Source organism: Callorhinus ursinus, unplaced genomic scaffold (genome assembly GCF_003265705.2).
Source record: "Callorhinus ursinus isolate GAN/ISIS: 27379988/994484 unplaced genomic scaffold, GSC_fseal_2.0 scaffold7, whole genome shotgun sequence".
NCBI classification, from domain to species: domain Eukaryota; kingdom Metazoa; phylum Chordata; class Mammalia; order Carnivora; family Otariidae; genus Callorhinus; species Callorhinus ursinus.
In genome coordinates, this window is record NW_027397069.1 from 18,283,912 (window position 1) to 18,289,269 (window position 5,358).

At 36.2% G+C, this 5,358-nt stretch overlaps 1 pseudogene; it reads left to right on the forward strand.

The window, feature by feature from the left end:
• The first annotated feature begins 3,013 nt into the window (after window positions 1-3,013).
• LOC112826480 (non-histone chromosomal protein HMG-14 pseudogene) lies at window positions 3,014-4,019 on the forward strand (annotated as a pseudogene).
• Window positions 4,020-5,358: the final 1,339 nt, after the last annotated feature.

Genomic DNA, 5,358 nt, shown 5'->3' on the forward strand with positions numbered 1-5,358 from the left:
AGATATCTGATGACTCATTGTTAGTGCTGACACTTTAAATGATCAAATGTTCTAGTTTTGATACTCTAAATTACATTTGAAGTTCTATATAAAACTAGTTCTTTTATTAAGACAGTTTTTCTTCATAAACTTAATAATATCACAACATTCTTTAAAATCTTTAGGGTTTTAACTTGTCATTCATGCCTTCTTTCTCAGTTAACAATTCTGGGAGAACATCAATTTTATTACTTTTCAAAAAAAAATACATTTTTTAATTCTCCATACTAAATTATTTTCTTTATTAATTTATTTCTCTATATTCTTCCTTACATATTTGGGTCTAATTGGCTTTTCCCCTCAATTTCCTGTGAGGGGTGCTTACTGGTTTTAATTACTTTTGTAATGGATACAGTTAAATCTATAAAGATTAAAGAAGTATGACTTTAATTGCATCCCACACACTCTTAGGTGTTTATTTTCATTTATATAGTCAAAATGTTTCTATGTTATTTATTTCTAGTTTGACTAGAATCTGTAAAGTTCCAATTCCTTGAATTTTGATCTTGCTCTATTGCCAATAATTGGATAAATTTTCAAAATATTCTGTGGACACTTAAAAGTAATAGTATTGAAATGTAGTGATCCAAAGGGGTACATGCACCCCAATGTTTATAGCAGCAATGTCCTCAATAGCCAAACTATTGGGAACCAAGAACCAAGAACCAAGATGTCCATCAACAGACGAATGGATAAAGAAGATATGGTATATACACACAATGGAATATTATGCAGTCATCAAAAAACCGAAATCTTGCCATTTGCAACGACGTTGATAGAACTCGAGGGTATTATGCTAAGCAAAATAAGTCAATCAGAGAAAGACATGTATCACATGATCTCACTGATAGGAGGAATTCTTAATCTCAGGAAATAAACTGAGGGTTGCTGGAGTAGTGGGGGGGGTGGGAGGGATGGGGTGGCTGGGTGATAGACATTGGGGAGGGTATGTGCTATGGTTGAGTGCTGTGAATTGTGTAAGAATGTTGAATCACAGACCTGTACCTCTGAAACAAATAATACATTATATGTTAAAAGAAAAAAAAAAAGAAGTAGGAAGGGAAAAATGAAGGGGGGAAATCAGAGGCGGAGACAAACCATGAGAGACTATGGACACTGAGAAACAAACTGAGGGTTCTAGAGGGGAGGGGGGTCGGGGGATGGGTTAGCCTGGTGGTGGGTATCAAAGAGGGCACATATTGATTGGAGCACTGGGTGTTATGCACAAACAATGAATCATGGAACACTACATCAAAAACTAATGATGTAATGTATGGTGATTAACATAATATAATAAAATAAAATTAAAAAAACTAATGATGTACTATATGTTGGCTAACAAAAAATAGCAATTTTAAATAATCAAAAAATAATATGTATTCTATAACACATTGATGAAAGAAATTGAACATGACACAAGCAAATTTTCACAGACCCTGAATAGCCAAAGCAAACTTGAAAAAGCAAAGCAAAGCTGGAGGTATCACAATTCTAGACTTCAAGTTATATTACAAAGCTGTAATCAAAACAGTATGGTGTTGGCATAAAAAGAGACACATACATCAATGTGACAGAACAGAAACACAATTATATGTCAATTAATCTTTGACAAAGGAGGCAAGAATATACAATGGGAAAAAGACAGGCTCTTCAAGAAATAGTGTTGGGAAAACTGGACAGCTACATGCAAAATAATGAAACCGGACGATTTTCTTAAACACACAAAAACAAACTCAAAATGGATTAAAGATCTAAATATGAGAATTGAAACCATAAAAATCCTAGAAGAGAGCACAGGCTGTAATTTCTCTGATACTGGCTGTAGTAACATCTTTCTAGATATGTCTCCTGAGGCAAGGGAAATAAAAGAAAAAATAAACTATTGGGACTACATCAAAATAAAAAACTTCTGCCCAGCAAAGGAAACAACCAACAAAACTAAAAGAAAGTTAATTTGTATGGGAAATAATCACTTCATTTTATTTTTATGGGTTGTCATATTTATACTTAAGTGGTGAATTCTGATAATATCAAGAACTGCTTTGTACTTTTTATTGACTCTTGTTTCCTCAAAGTTAGGGAAGCCATTCACATTTTTTCTTTTGAAATTAAAAAAAAAAGCAAACGGAACAGTATAGAAACAGATTCTTTCCTCAGTGAGATAAAAAAAAATAATGGAAAAAATAAAGCTACAAGAAAATATGTCTCTAGTCATTAAGTGGGGCTCCTGTAGTACACATTCTGCTTGTGGGTGACACAGGTGAAATCTGTACTTGGAGCCTGGTAGGAAACAAGATTCAATGAAGATAGTTTTCATAATATTTCATCATTATAATTTGCACCAATCCAACAGTAAAATGACCATCTACATGGTCATACCATGTTAGAAATGGGATTTTGAGCAAGTTAGGCAAATTAATTTATTTTTGACATTTTTTATTCCTTCAAGATATAGAAATCATTTTTTTCTTTTGATAGCCATGATTGAGATAACAGCATGTGAATCATCGGTACTGTAAATTTTAGAATTTTGGGATAAATTGACAACCTCACTCATATTCTGCAATATTTTAATTAACTTAGGGACATTTAAACAAGTTTCTAAGAAATATCTGAGGGAAACTGTGACATGCTTTGACTGAAAACATCAGAAAGACTTTTGTTCTGTTTTGTCTTGCTTTGTTTGGGTTTTTTTCAAGATTTTATTTATTTATTTAGAGAGTGGGGTGGGAGAGGGGCAGAGGGAGAGAGAGAATCTTCATTAGGTTCTACACTCAGAGCCCTACTGGGGCTTCATCTCATGAACCTGAGATCATGACCGGAGCCAAAAATCAAGATTCAGACGCTTAACCAACTGAGCCACCTAGGCGCCCCTGTCTTGCTTTGTTTTTAATCATCTTATAATCAGGGTAGCGGCCAGGCAGCCAGCTTCGCGAAGGCTCTCGGCCGCCGCGGCCGGCAGGCACCTGGCACGCGCCCGCCCCGCCGCCACGATGCCCAAGAGGAAGGTCAGCTCCGCCGAGGGGGCGTCGAAGGAGGAAAACAAGAGGAAGTCGGCAAGGTTGTCAGCTAAACCTGCTCCTGCAAAAGTGGAAACGAAGCCAAAAAAGGCGGCAGGAAAGGATAAATCTTCAGACAAAAAAGCGCAAACAAAGGGGAAAAGGGGAGCAAAGGGAAAACAGGCTGAAGTGGCTAACCAAGAAACGAAAGAAGACTTACCTGCAGAAAACGGAGAAACTAAAAATGAGGAGAGTCCAGCCTTCGATGAAGCAGGAGAGAAAGAAGCCAAGTCTGATTAATACCATAAACCATGTCTTATCAGTGGTCCCTGTCGCCTTTCTTGTACAATCCAGAGGAATATTTTTATCAACTATTTGTAAATGCAAGTTTTTTAGTAGCTCTGGAAACATTTTTAAGAAGGAGGGAATCCCACCTCATCCCATTTTTTAAGTGTAAATGCTTTTTTTTAAGAGGTGAAATCATTCGCTGGTTGTTTATTTTTTGGTACAACCAGGAAATAGTGGGATATTGAATGTGGGAGGCTTTGATTGTCTTGGGTGTCAGCTCAACATTCCATAGCTGGGGTAGTTTTTATATCCTATAATACCAAGCATACTAAATGGCAATTTGGAGTCGGTCGTGCATTTACTATGTCTTGAATATTTTAAATTACTTCTATTCCCATGTTGTTTTTGGTAGAATTGTTTCCTAAAGAAAACCACTCCTAGATCTTGGTTCTCCCGGTCAGAATTCTTGTGCACTCTGTAACATCTTGGTCGTCGTAGTCCGGGTTTCCTAGTAACTCTGTTAATGTGCTGTGCAAGATTGAGAATTTGAGTATGTAGTGTATATGATATTAAATTGTGAATTAATGGGACTTAACAATTTAACAGTGTATCAGCATTTGAAGATCTTGGTACTTGATATACTGTTAAGGAAAATTTGCCTCCAAATTTTAAGCTGGAAGGTCACTGGAATGACTTTTATTTTTTTTATTTTTTTTTAAAGATTTTATTTATTTATTCATGAGAGACACAGAGAGAGAGAGCGAGAGAGAGGCAGAGGGAGAAGCAGGCTCCCAAGGAGCAGGGAGCCCGATGTGGGACTCGATCCCAGGACTCTGGGATCATGACCTGAGCCGAAGGCAGACGCTTAACCATCTGAGCCACCCAGGCGCCCTGGAATGACTTTTAGAAAAGAATCACAACTACATGTTTTTTTTAGATTTTCGGTACATACGTTAAGAATTGTGTACAAATTGAAATGTCTGTACTGATCCTCAAAACAACCAATAAAAAATTAAGAAAGAAAAAAAATCATCTTATAATCAAATGATGAATTCTCTTGCTATCAATGTCCAGAAACTGATTTTAATTAGAGTAATTTGATAACAGGAAAAAGCACCTTATTTACAGATGTACAACACCAATGTGATGGAGATATGCTTTCTTGGAACTGAAGAATCTGATCAAAATAATATTGTTTCTAAAGCAAATTGTTTGCAGACTTTGCAATTTTTATTTTTGCAAATCATAGTAGATATGTGTACACTGATTGACAAAGAATTCTGAATGGAGATGGTATTCATTGTTACAATAAGGTTTAACTCCCTTTTTTCCGGGTGAGATCACTTTGTTCTGTTCTTTCATAGAAATCATTGCTATTGGTCACAAGTGATCTTTCAGACTGTAGTTATTTAGGAGATGTCTGTATCTCTTGTTGGAGCATGATTTCTTTAAAGTCAGAGACTTAGTTTTATCCATCTTACATCTCTATCACTTAACACAATGTATATCAGATTTTTGGAGATCAAAAAATTAAATTAATTAATTTATCCCATCTTTATATTACTCTTAAAAATGATGCATAAGTAAAGTGTAATTATTAAGATGAGGTTAGTCCATACACTAGTAAACAGAAGTTGAATGGGACATCCTATCTAATCTGCACGGCAACGTTCCAGAGGGGATTTCCTCCAGAAAAGATTGCTGTAGTACCTTTAATGATGAATTCCCGAAATTGAATCCATAATCTAAACAACACAAAATGTTAATGTCAATGACTTTGGGAGTGGATTTTCCAGACCATATAAACATTCCAAATTCAGTGCTATGGTGATTCAGCTTTGACCAGTGGATTCTTCTCTCTGGTCATGCTTCCAAGGTGCATGTTCACCTGGGTGGCTGCAGTTCCACATGCAGGTCTACCTTCACCCAAGGCTAATATATTTTCCATTTTGATCCAATGCACAAGTTCAAAAATGTCCTACCCCCAAGGTCATCTGTTCCACAGTTGGGGACCCATTCAGCCTGCAACCAC